The 13739-nt window shown below is 35.5% G+C and overlaps 1 pseudogene; it reads left to right on the top strand.

Moving 5' to 3' along the window:
• The first annotated feature begins 842 nt into the window (after positions 1-842).
• LOC123231780 lies at positions 843-2070 on the top strand (annotated as a pseudogene).
• The last annotated feature ends 11669 nt before the right edge of the window (positions 2071-13739 follow it).

The following is a 13739-nucleotide window of genomic DNA, read 5'->3' as shown; positions in this document are numbered from 1 at the left end:
CAAACCCATGTATGAGCATGTTGCCTCCTTTATAATAAGGAAAGCTTCTGTTTAAGAAGGGTTGTTTTACTGTGACCTTTGTGGTTCCAGCACTGTGTATTTCCTGATATATAGTAAGCACTTAAAAACTATTTGTTGATTCACAGATTCATACTAGAGTGAAAACAAAAAGAAGTTCTTTAAAATAAAATATTCTGTGAAATCAATAAAATATAATAAAGGTAGCTCAGTAGATTGAGAGCCAGGCCTAGAGGCAGGAGGTCCTGAGTCCAAATTTGACTTTAGACACTTCTTAGCTCTGTGACCCTGAATAAGTTACTTAACCCCCATTGTCCTAACCCTTCTTGCTCTTCTGCCTTGGCACCAATGCACAGTACTGATTCTAAGATAGAAGGTAAAGGTTCAGAAAAAAATGAAAAGAATAAAAGAATAAAAAAATATAATATTGAAAATTAAATAACAATACCACTGCCCTTTAAGAGTAGAAAGTCCTGGGACTTTTTCCTGGTTCCTCTTCTATTCTTGCTCTATGGTATTTTTCTCAGCTTTCCTGGGTGCAATAATCAGTCATCTCTATGTTGATGTTTCTTAAATCTACCTGTACAGCCCTAATCTCTCTCCCAAACTCCAGATTCACACGGACATTCACACTGGTAAGAGTTTCATCAGAGCTCAAAAAAACGAGACAGCCAGTGTAAAGAAGAAGGATGAATCCTACCCCACCTCAACCTTATCTTCACTTGTGTTTTAAAATTTTATTCCATTAAAGAACATATTTGGAGTTACTGCCACCTCCGGGATTTCTGGCTCTTTTCTCTCCGCCTTAAATTTGGGTGTCTTTTATGAATAATCAAAAGCAGCAAAAGCCAATGTTATCAAGCCAGCCTTTTAAAACTAGATAAAGAGATGAAAAAGAGAGCTTTAACCCTACTCAATTTCAGGACTATATTATTCAAGATTTAACTGAAACTGGCACTTATTTAGAAGCAGTAGCAAAATTTCTTGATGCTTCTGGGGCAAAACTTGATTATTGCCATAATGCAGAAACATTCATTGACATTCTGGTGGCTGGTGGCATGCTGGCCCAGGTGGTACCCTGGTAGATGGCATGATGCGTACAGATGTCTGTGTATTTGCAACACAAGAAGACCTAGAGGCCATGCAAGCCTTTGCTCAAGTACTCAAGTAAATCAGGTGATATAAGTACCTTGAAAACAGATTTGTGGATGAAGTTAAAAAGCTGCTTCTATTTTTAAATGTTTTTTCAGAATTTGAGAAGAACAAACTAGCCATGTTGACTGGAGTTCTTCTGGCCAATGGGACACTTAATGCCTCCATTCTTAACAGCCTTAATTTGGAGAATTTGGTTAAAGAAGCCATTGCTGTAAATCTGTTTAAATCATGGATAAATGAAAAAGATATCAAGGTAGTAGCTGCTAGTCTTTGAAAAGTCAGCATGGACAAAAGACTGATGGAACTTTTTGTTTCTGGCCAACAAGCAAAGTGTTGAGCACTTCACAAAATATTTTACTAAAACAGGTCTAAAAGAACTTTCTGAGTATGTTCAGAACCAACAAACCATTGGAGCTTGTAAAGAGCCACAGAAAGAACTTCAAGAACAAATGTCATGTGGTGATCCATTAAAGAATATAATTTTGTATATCAAGGAGGAGATGAAGAAAAACAATACCCCAGAACAGATCTTTAGAGACATAGTCTGGTCAAGGGTAATGAGCACTGTGGAAGGGAACAAAAAGGAGAAGCTGGTAGCAGAGCAAGCAACAGAGACCCCTCCTTGTTGCCTTTTCTGCCCATAGTCAGTCTGGGCCGACCGTTACTGAAGATTCAAGAGTTCTGTTACAACATTCACTTCATGAAAGCCTTCCAGAAAATCATGGTGCTTTTTTTTATAAAGCTGAAGACCTAAATGAAGAGCCCATTTTGAAGGGGCAGAAAGATGCACATGTTGCAAAAGGGAAAAATGTCTTTCTTGAGCAAATGAAAAAATTGGTAGAGTGGCTCAAGAATGCAGAAGAAGCATCTGAATCTGAAGAAGAAGGAGGCGATTAATTGTGAAACTACAGGCTCAGTAATTCCACCAGGAGTTGCAGATACAATGTCATGTCTCATGTGTCCTTCTGGTTCTTACATCTTCCTACCTCCCTGTATCGAGCATGCCATAAGGGCTTCTATGGCAAATTTATTTTAACTGTTTTCTATGGTTACTGAAAAATGTTGGGTTTAGTTTTTAAAACCATGTTTTAAGTAGCTACAGGAACTGTAGATTTGAATCTAATGTTGCATTAGTCTTTTCAGTTATCTTCTACTTCCTGTATTTTTATTGTATTAATAGCATTTAAGGCCTTCCACAATGAAAAGTTCACTTTATCCCTGGGTTTTCTATAAACAGTTTATAAGACATGATTTGATTAAAAACAATTTGCTATGGACATTGTTTGCAAATTAAACTGTACATGTATCCAACATAAAAAAAAAAGAACAAATTTGCCTGATTTAATTTTTTTTCATAAAAATCTGTGGCTGAACCTGGACTTATATCACCAGGTATTCTTTTGTTTGCCTTGCATGACCCGTCTCCTCTGTTGCTCCATTTTCCCCTCATGCAATGAGACTAGAAGATTCACCCACAGTCCGTGGTATCATAGTTTTTCTCTCTACCTGGGTGTGTGAGCCTCTTCATAGCCAGTCTTCTAAGAACAAAATTACTATTAATAAGTAGCATATTTTACAAATCTGCTTGATATACATAAGCCAAGGTTACATTTACATATTGTCTCTTCCATTAAACTCAGAGGTCCTTGAGAGAAGGGACTATTTTTACCCCTTTTCTTCGTATCCACTATGCTTCACCCAATGCCTCTCACAGGAGAGGCTCTTAATAAATGCTAATTGACTAATAGACTCCCAACACCTGTGTCCACAAGCAAATCATTCCACTGTTTGCCATCCTCCCAAGAAAAGAAGGTTTTAATGGCCATCTATTCGCTTCCAGGCGGGGAATGCAGGCCTAGTCCTACATACAAAGTCAGAAAGTCAGAAATATCTTGATAAAAAATTGCACATTATCACAGGAGGGCTACAACCTTTATATATGAAAGCCCAAATTGCCCACCGGAGGAATACTGAGCCTGCTCTGCCTGGAAGCCAGGCCTGTTCCCCACAGCTATGAAATGTCCCAGCACTGCACTGGTCCTGCTATGTCAAGGCCCAAATCAGACCTGCAGGAGGGCAAAGAGAATCAAAAGGCATCTAAATCTCTGGCATGCCACATTATTTTTCTTCTCTGTGCCTGTCTCCTCTTAACTTTGGTGCTTGCAGCATCCACATCCTTTACAGGATTTCACATTGGCTAAGCTGTGAAACCAGTGGCCACAGAAGCAGTGCTGTGAAGCCTCAAATTCCTTATTTCTTCCACAAACATCAGTTATACTTAACTACGGAGAAGATAAATAAGTAAATAAACTTATCTTGCTTTTCAAAAGATAAATTTAAATAGTTATACTAATGGCTGAACTATAAAATGAAGTCTAAGAAATTTGGGGACTGTTTTTTATTCAAAATGTCCCTTAAAATCTCTTTCCTAATTTAGTTTAAAAACTAAATATTTTTAACTGACTTTCCCTCAACAAAGAGGAATGTTCCCTCAACAAACAAATAAGGAAGCTTGTCCTATTTGTTACCAATTCAGTTGTTTTGTACCAACATAGTAGTTTATCTTTTTTTAGTGAAGATAATTGTTTATCAAAAGGACTATTTATAGCTAGTGGATAGAGTACTGGGTTGGGAAACAGGAAGACTCATCTTTCTGAGTTCGAATCTGGCCTTACTTGTTATCTGTGTGACAAGTCACGTAACTCTTTTTGTCTCAGTTTCCTCATCTATAAAATGATCTAGAGAAGGAGAAGACAAATCATTCTAGTGTTTTTACCAAGAAAAACTCAAATGGAGTCGTGAGGTGAGATATGACTGAAACAACTCAACAATGACAACAAATGACCATTAAATGCAACTCCTTCTGACAACACACATACACTTCATACAGACACCAAATTTTTTTGGACTATCATGTAAATGGAACAAAAGATGTAAAAAAAAAGTATAAGGAGGAGATACATATTTTTCATAGAAAAAAGTTAAGCAGACTTTGAGATTTCTTAAATGTTTATAGATAAAGTATTCTAAAGGCAGTGGAAGAAGGAATGAATTGAAATATCTTCTTAAGAGTTTTTCTAGTCTTGTCATGCTAATATCAAAGTATTATGGAGCAACATTTGAGAAATATTAAAATAAAAATAAATTTTAAATTATTTAATTAAAATTTAATTAAAATCAAAATAACAATCAACTGCTAAATGGGGCAAAGTAAGGAAAGCAGAGGAAATACAAGGTATATAATTCATCATAGACTTATACATATCTATCTCTCTCTCTCTCTATATATATATATACAATTATTAAAACATATACTGGTAATGTCCTGAGAGGCTCCATATGAATATCAAAGACAGACATACAGACATAAATGATAGGAGTTAAAGTCCAGCATCTACCCAAACAACCTGAAGGCTAATCCTAAAGGGAAATGCACCTTTCAAAATTGACTTTATAAGCAAACAATTTGAGTTTGTTTACTTATTTGCATTTTTTCCCTGATAAATTATAATTGAGATTTGTGAAAAAAATCAGGAATTTAAGACTCCCTTAGTTACTAGTTGCAAGTTATTTGGCTTGAATTATACACTTTTAGTGTAGATTCACAGGATTTAAAATAACATCTGGAATTTGCCTGGACATATGTCCAATTTCTAGTAATATCACCTGAGGGGTTGTCATGTTAAAGCATCTGACCCTCTTCCATTGACTGCACTTGAATCACTACTACCTACCTCCATTCTCACTTTGAAAACTGGAAAAGTACAATATATCTAAAAGAACTGAAAGTGTCTACATGTACCAGTATTACCTGACACTGTTGGTGATTATAGGTTTATGCTTTCATCACAATGTTGCAAATACTTGGAATGTAAAAAATATTTTTGCATTTGTTATATCCTGTTTAGAAAAGATATAGTATATTTTTAGAAATAATGTAATAAATTTTAATTACTTATTTTACCTGCTTTGGATAATGCCCAGTGTGAAATGAGTTCTTATTTATGGAAAAAATTGCCATCCATCAATGCATCTTGTCATCTATAATATTTAATCTATTTCTTAATTTGTAGACGGTCTCTCTGGTGGTCTCTAATAAAGTGTCTTTATCTTTCTCTCTCTTTTTCATTTTCATAAGAATGAAATCATTTCAATTTATTCTTCAGCTATCTTCCCATCTACATCTGGGATATGACTGTTAGGCATGGTTTTTCATTTCTTAGTTGTAGTGCTTTTTTTCTTCCTTTATATTGAATCTTCCTTCCAAGTAATTGAGACACATCTCCAGTCCCAGATTATTAGTGTTTTCCATCATCTCTTCATCAGTTATGGCCATGTTTTACAAGGTCTGTTTCAGTGAGGGGAAGTACTTATTCTCCAACAAGCAAATAGTCTGAATAGAAGAAAGCATAAAGTATTGTCAGAAGTACATAGAAGTGGCATGGAGGCAACTAGCTGGCTCCATGGATTAAGAGACAGGACTAGAGAGCCGAGGTGCTAGGTTCAAATTTGACCCCAGACACTTCCTACTTATATGACCTTGGGTAAGTCACTTAGCCCCGCATTACCTAACCCTTACTACTCTCCTGCCTCAACAGCAATACACAATATTGGTTCTAAGGCAGAAGGGAAGGGGTTTTATAAAAAGAAATACAAAGAAAGAATCAGTAGAAAGAGAATCAAAAAAGCAGGTGTACAATTTGAGCAAAGAATCAGGACAATTTCTCTCCTGTTATCCTTGTTGATTGATTGTTATTTGAATAATCTACCCAAAAACTTTTGAAATGAATAAAGGTCAACTTGGAGGGAGATTTCCAGTGAAAGACTATAGGAATGTGTTGTTGACTGTACCCTTCCATTTTTTCTCATACTTTGGATAAACATTTAAAAAAATTCTTTATCTATCTATCTATCTATCTATCTATCTATCTATCTATCTATCTATCTTCTATAATTTCACTGATGTAGATACTCCTCCCAGTGAAAGAGAACAATTCCTTATCTTAGCATTCTGGGAGTTCTCTTATGTGTATTTACTGGTTCTATTATTTTGTGCCTAATTCTCTCTCCAGCTTCCAGGATGTATAGAGGGATCATGTCCTTCATGTGCTGAGGGGAAAATGCTTGTTCTTTGTTTTGGCTATATCTGTAAAGTAAATATTTGTAAGGACTCCTTCAAGTTAAGTGGTTACAAGTAACCGAGATGCTAGCCACTGGGCTTCTAAGATGAGAGAAAAAAGCCAATTGAGGCTCAAGGATAAGAAAAGAATAAAAAAGAGAGAACCCCAAGCCCCTCAGAGCCTGAGAACTATGAGGAGGGGAAAACATAATACGCCTGGTCTTAAGAGAGTGGGGCCAGAATCAACCATGTTATATTTTTTCTTTGAGTAACTGAAACAATATGCTGGATCTCAGAAGTATAATAGTGACTGGTAGGGATTGACCAGTTACGATTTATAGGTAGGTTTTAATAAAGGCAGGGGAAATATTTCAAGTTCTATCACAGACCAAGGAAAGCAAATTTCTTTAAAATAACTATTTAGGATGCATATTTTTAATGAGAGTTCAGCAAATGTTGCACACAGGATGGATTCATTTCTGGATGTTCAAGTCAAAAGGCTCTTATTTTGAGAAAGTATTCTAGGAAGCATCCTTGGATCCAAGGAAGAAATCTGAATTTTAAGGCAATTCACATGTAATTCTAAGACTATCACTTAACCTCTTTGTATCTCATTCTCATAGCCCACAAAAATGAGAATAATGATGCTGACCTTATTCTTGACTATATTTTGTTAATAAACTGATTGTGGCTGCAAAACCATAATACTAAGCTTAAATGTCCATTATGTAAATTTAAAACAGCATTAAAACACTCCATTAAAATGTACCCCTAAGGAATTGCCTATTTATTACAAGAAAAATTATAATCTGCCTCTAAAGGATAATTCTCTTATTAACATTATCTTTCTAAAAGAAAAGGAAGATACATTTATTCCCAACAATATGCACCATTCAGCTAGTGGGATTTGTTGTAATAAAGGATTTCGGTAAGAATGCAAATATAGAGTTTACTTTTTTATTCTAACCTTCACATAGTAAAACAAGACAAAATAAAACTAATAAACTCCCTAAAGGAAATATTAGTTTTATAAACAACCCTTATGGAAATAGGTTGGAGGAATTTTTTAAGAGTACTTTGCTTTTGAGGGGTAATTTAATAGAACTAATTAAAGCCTGTTCTAGTGACCTTACCTCCTTTACTGAGGCACTTGTTGGCCAAGATGAAATAAATATGAGTGTAACATAGAATCAACCTATAATTGAAATCATGAAAAACCCTTTACTTGGAAACATTTGTTCTATTTATCTTGGCTAAAGAACAGCAGGACCAGGATGTGTTAAATTGGTAGAAACATAAATCCTTAGAAACATTAGGAGAAAGCTTATAGTTTAGAATTTCCCCTCCTTTCAAGACAGTGAAGCATAGGTCAAAAGCATTATCTCTGATTTATATCCTGACCCTTACTGATTTTATTAGAAATGATGTGTATTTCACCAAAGACATACAACATCTGAGTTTATAAAACCATTTAATGCAAATGGAATGTCATGCATTTTTGGCTAATCTGCCCATTTTCTACCACATTTTAATATATAAGTTGACTTAATTATATTGTTTATCTAATCTTCTCTATGCTTAGGTTCCTTGCTTCTCCTATTTATAGATCATGGGCTGAATATATTTAAGAGAGCATTAAGAAACTATCAAGAGTTCTAAAAAACAATATGGGTTCAATACATTAAAACAATCTACTCATAATTTGAGAACAGAAAGAATGAAAGAAATTGGCAAACCTTTCTATTGTGTTATTTATTATCATCTTTGGCAGCAGATTAGTTTAGGAAATGTCATTAGACATGAAAGGTAATATCATTTTATGGCTTGAATAAATCAAAGTCATAGATATTAGAATAATAGTTAGCAAAATGCTTTAAATGGTTAGTCTCACTTTAGTCTCAAAACAACCCTTTAGTGGGGCAGCTGGGTAGCTCAGTGGATTGAGAGTCAGGCCTAGCGACGGGAGATCCTAGGTTCAAGTCTGGCCTCAGACACTTCCCACCTGTGTGACCCTGGGCAAGTTGCTTGACCCCCATTGCCCACCTTTACCACTCTTCCACCAAGGAGCCAATACCCAGAAGTTAAGGGTTTAAAAAAAACAACCCTGCAAGGTAGTTCCTCTAGATGCTGTCTTCTCCACTTAATAAATAAAGAAATTTAATTTTTAATTGATCTGGTCACCTATCCAGGGTCATACAACTGATATGAGATGTAGGAATTTGGTGTATAATTCCCTAGTTCAAAGACCAACATTTCACTGACTGATTTTTTAAAGCTGGCTTTCTAATGTTAATAGAGTAATGTACAAAAGTTTTTACAGGGAAATTGGCAGAGTAAATAACTGGTACAAGAATGAGGAAAACGTGGGTTTAAATATCACCTCTGACACATGCTGTCTGTGTGACCCTAGGCCAGCCATTCAGCTTCCCATGTTCTAGAAAGCTTTTTAAGTCTAAAAGTATCAAAGATATTAGAGATGTCAAAGGACATTTCCTTTCCTCATGAAGAGTTCCTATGCCAATAAAATTCCAAGTTTGTCCAAAAGAATATGCAATAGATTTTGAAAAAGAAGAAAAAATCCATTTACAATATTGTACATTGCACATGCTAACGTGGAGTAGCTAGCAGACAGTTGGGTACAGATGCTGTAACACATTTAAGGACATGGAAGAAGGCCTCTGTTACAATGGGTGCATCCTTTAGGGAGATTTTATCTGAAGATGTAGCCAGAAATTGCACATGATGAGAGCGAATGAGTGAAACATTTGAGAGACTTCATAAATCATATTGATGAGATCACAAAACCATTGAAATATAAGAAATGCTTGTTGAGAATTGTATTGAAATATTATTTTGTGTCCTATATAGCAGTTAATATAGTTCTAGGCATACAACATTCACCTGATATATTGTGTGTTAAATTTAAAGTAGAGATAAAATAGATATGATTTCTTATAGGTCGGAGCAATGATATTCTTCATGTATAAAATGAGGCAGTGAAACAATAGTAATTCACATCTAGGAATCGATTTTTATTGATTATCTCCTTTAATCCTAATGACGAATATATAGAATAAGTTTTTTTTAAACTTACTTTGTTTTATAGATGAAACACTAAGACCTTGATTTTTTGATGAGGAATCCAAGATTATAGAGCTAGACCTTGAACCCAGCTCTCATGACTAATAGGCCCAAGCACTCTTCACTAGATCATTATATATTTTAGATGAAGTATCTTCCAGCTCTAATGATGAATCATGATTTTACAATTATAAAGTCATCCTTATAGAGGAAATGTCCTTACCATGCTAGAAGGAAACACACACACACACACACACACACACACACACTCCTTCACTTTCTCTTTTCACAGATTGTTACACAATAACCACCAAAGCATTTTCAATGCTTCTTTGTACATGACAACATTTTACAATTTAATCTAGTTAGTCTGAAGAGACCTCGGAGATCCCTTAAGTCAACTCTTGCTCAATCAAGAATCCCTTTGCCTAGCTACTGACTGCTAGTGCTGATTTCCATCTCAGAGAATATAGATGTAAACAGATAAACAAAGTCATACCATCAAACTGACACATGTTATAAATATTCACAAATAAACATCTTCAGAGTATTGAATGCAAGCAAAAAAAAATTTCTCTGGAAATGAATTTCACTTGTGAGGATGGTAGAATAATGAGGATGGTTTCTTCAACTACGTGATGGGCCATTTTCGTCCTGAAATAGAGGAGAATACAAAGTAGCTCAGGAATGATTTCACCCAGAGAGACAGAAAATCAACGTATGTCCTACCTAGACTTGGAGGTAAAAGTTGAGAATCGCCATAAAGAACTAGATTTGCAAACTTTCGTACCACTTGCTGAACTTGTATTGCCTACTTCTCTCAATGATTGGTAATTAGATTTGATCAGACATGTTTGGACTACTTAAACTTCTTAATGAGAACTTCATGTCCAGGGGAAAAAAAAAGGAACACATTTCTGACATGCTCTTCTCCTCATTTATTTCTGAACATCCATTCTACTCAGCTCTGAGAATTTTTAGCTAATTATTCTTATCAGAGAGACTGAAAGGTGCTGGGTAGGAGGGGAGGTACACAATAGAAAACCCTCATTATATTATTCCACCAGAGAGTCATTTACATATAAAATGCCAGCCATTACTTTGTAGTGACAGTTTATGGCATGACAATTCTTCCATGCCTGTGGCTTTTCTTGTGAGTAGGTTAAGAGGAGCAGCAGAAAACTTGTCGAAGCCCAAAGTGTCCTCACCTCCCCCTCCATTTCCTCATGATACTCTTGCAAGATGATAGATAGATCCATCCAAAAGTATTTCTCCTCTGGGACTGGAGAGGTGTTGCCTGACTGCCTTTCTCAATACTTCCAGACCATGTATGTGATCTGTACAAGCAATGAGTAATTAGTGCTGTACATGGGTTGACAGGTACCCTTAAAATTGTTAGTAATCTCATGCATATTTTCACCAACCATTCAAACATATCTTCATCGCCCATTCAGCAAAGAGAGCTTATGTTCATTTTGTTTTCTTATGTATTCACATGATGAAATATATATATATAGAGCACAGAGAATTCATATAATACACACACATATTAAAAAAAGATCTAAACATATGTATAATTATTCATATTATTCTAACAGGCCTGGATTGATTTCCTATGGCTCTTTCTAAAATATAAGTATCTGCCTAAAAATTCCTAGCTCTCTTTTGTTTTGACTCATACCCAATAGCAATTTCCCAATGTTTTCTCAGTAGTTATGGTTACTGTGAAAAAAAAAGAATCAAAAATCGCAATTTTAAAATAGATTATTATAGACTTTTACCCACTCATAGTATGTTAAAAATTCCCAAAATAAATCAGAATAACAAAATAAAAAAATTTACTTGAACGACGATGTCATTGTATCTTTAGTCAACGCAGACAATTATATGAAATGTGCTAAATGAAGGGAATTTGGACCCAAAATAAATATTGCTAAATAAATGATAATGGGTAATTGAAAAATGAGTAATACATCTTGGGTAATGGTATGTTGGAAGTGATATCTTTTTGAGTAACTAGTATAATCTTAAAAGTTAGTCATATGTATTTATAAAATTCCTCAACAAAAACATTTAATTTGGGGTATATAAAATGCACCTGTTCATTAAATATAGTCATTTACCATGTGAGAAACACCTTATAAACTGAATACGTATAAGCCTAGATTTAATGTTTTGAAGAAAATCTTCCCCAGTACTGGTGATGTAATTTATTTTCTTTGCAATTATTTCTGTCAATCCATTATATATTTACTTACCAAAATATACTGTGTGGCTTGACCTCAGAAACTATACCCCAGCTGGATAACTATCTTATACCTTATACTTGACTGTAAACATCTTTTGACTATTTTCAAAAAGTCAAACCACCTCAAAGATAGCAAAGCAGCAAAGAATAGTCAGTACGCAAAAGGTTTAGAGAAAGGAAGACAAAGTTTCATATCCTGCTCCAGATGGGATTAGCTGTATCATGGAAACTTTCTGTGCCTTCTTTTCTCACCTTTAAAGTGAGAGGACTAGAACCAATGGTCTCTAGGCCATTGCATTTCTAAATCTGTGGTTCTTTGAACTTATGATGGAATTAGTTGTTATGTTCTGCAGGATGTTAAGAAACTCTGAGAAAAGAATTCCAAAAAAATTTTTGCTAGCAACACAATATTTTTAATAATTATGTCATTTTCCAAGTTCAGAGAGGTTACTATTACAAGTAGATAATATATATTTATATAATATTATGCAAAATTCTTTGTTTGAATTCAAGTTCATGAATATGACAGCAATACTATATCTTACCAAAAGCTTTGGCCTCAAATCTTCATTTTCTGGTAGCTAATTTCATGATGTTGGAGCCCTTCCATGTCCCAGTAATTACTTTCAGTTGATGAGCATAAAGTCTTTCACCCACCTCTATTCTAGCCTTTTCCAATTTGGTAAGATCTACCAGACCTTGCATGTCAATGGGATAGCTTTTAAGAACTCAGGATCACCTACCTCAAAAGAAAGAATTAGAATAGGACTTTAGTGGAGGAAATGCTGGTGTGTTTATTTAAAAAACTAGTCACACCACTTTATTGTTTTATTAGATGAAATGAATTTGGTAGAAAGCTATTTTATTAGAAATGGATCTTAGGTAATACCAAATCAGAAATGGATATTACTATTTTTCTTTCTTCCCACAGAACAGATAGAACTATCAATATACTCTAAAGTCTGAAAAAGGACATGTCGTTGTGCAAACAAGGTTTTGTTTGTAATATTTAAATTATTTTATGCAGATATTTTCAGGTTAAATACATAATGTCAACTAAGGTTAGTCCCACAAGAAAACCTTGGTACATAGTATATTCTGGGCCTGTTTCTTCCTTCTGGAGCCATTGTAATACAAAGATGCAATAAAAGCTTTTGCCCTTGCAAAAGTTAACTGAAAACTTCTGGCAGTTAGAAGCCTTAGAATCCTGACAGGTGTCAGTTGGAACCAGAGGCTTGAGGAGAGCAGAAGGTCCAAGTGAAGCTGTGCCTTTGGGTTTTGGCTTTGCTTTTGGCCTGTGCCTTGTCTCTGGACAATTTGAACCTTGCTAATTTCTCTGGACCCCTTCCTGACCTTCTCCTTATTACACCCCTGTTACCTTTCCTGTATTTCCCTGTGGGCTCTGGGAGGAAGGGTGGCTTTTGGGTTTTAGTGATTAGACTTTGTGGGTTTAGTTTCCCTATAGACAAGTAGGACATCCTTGAATCAAACTATCCCTTATTTTATTGATTTAGTATACATTCTACTTTAAGGGCAGCCAAATCTTTCCTGGCTGGGAGAGCAGGCTCTTTCAGTCTATCCCATTCCTGTAACCCTCCCCCATCTTGAGTTTCTTCCTATCGGCTGTCAGAAACCCTACACCCTTCTCTCCTTCTGATTAACCCTGAATATTAATAAGTCCCCTTGTTACCTAATCAAACCCTCTGGTGAATCATTGTGTTGAAGAATTAGGCAAGGGTTGAAGAGGGAAGAAATTGTTCTCTTTTGTTTTTTAAGGGAACTGGAGGCATCCACCTTGGGAGGAAGTTGTTGCCTGAGACTTCCTCCTGAGCTCATCAGTTTCAGACAGAGAGGAGCCTTTGGGCACTTCCTTTAAGGGACTTGAGAAACTGACAACAAAGCCCTCAAGGCAGATTCAAACAATTTCTGACTGGCCCAATTCCTTGTGTCAATAGAGATACCTTTCAGGTCTGGACTGAACCCTCAGCCTATTTCCCCACTATCCTCTGTCTCTAGCCTGAGTATCTAGCCTGTTTCAGCCGCCTCTCCTGAATACCTCACCCATTCCTTTACCATCCAAAATACCCCCTATCCTTTCCTTCCCTGAACTCAGTCATC

Source organism: Gracilinanus agilis, chromosome 1, assembly GCF_016433145.1.
Source record: "Gracilinanus agilis isolate LMUSP501 chromosome 1, AgileGrace, whole genome shotgun sequence".
Classification (NCBI taxonomy): Eukaryota; Metazoa; Chordata; class Mammalia; order Didelphimorphia; family Didelphidae; genus Gracilinanus; species Gracilinanus agilis.
The sequence above is the reverse complement of the archived record's forward strand: the minus strand, read 5'-3'. Positions and strand labels throughout refer to the sequence as shown.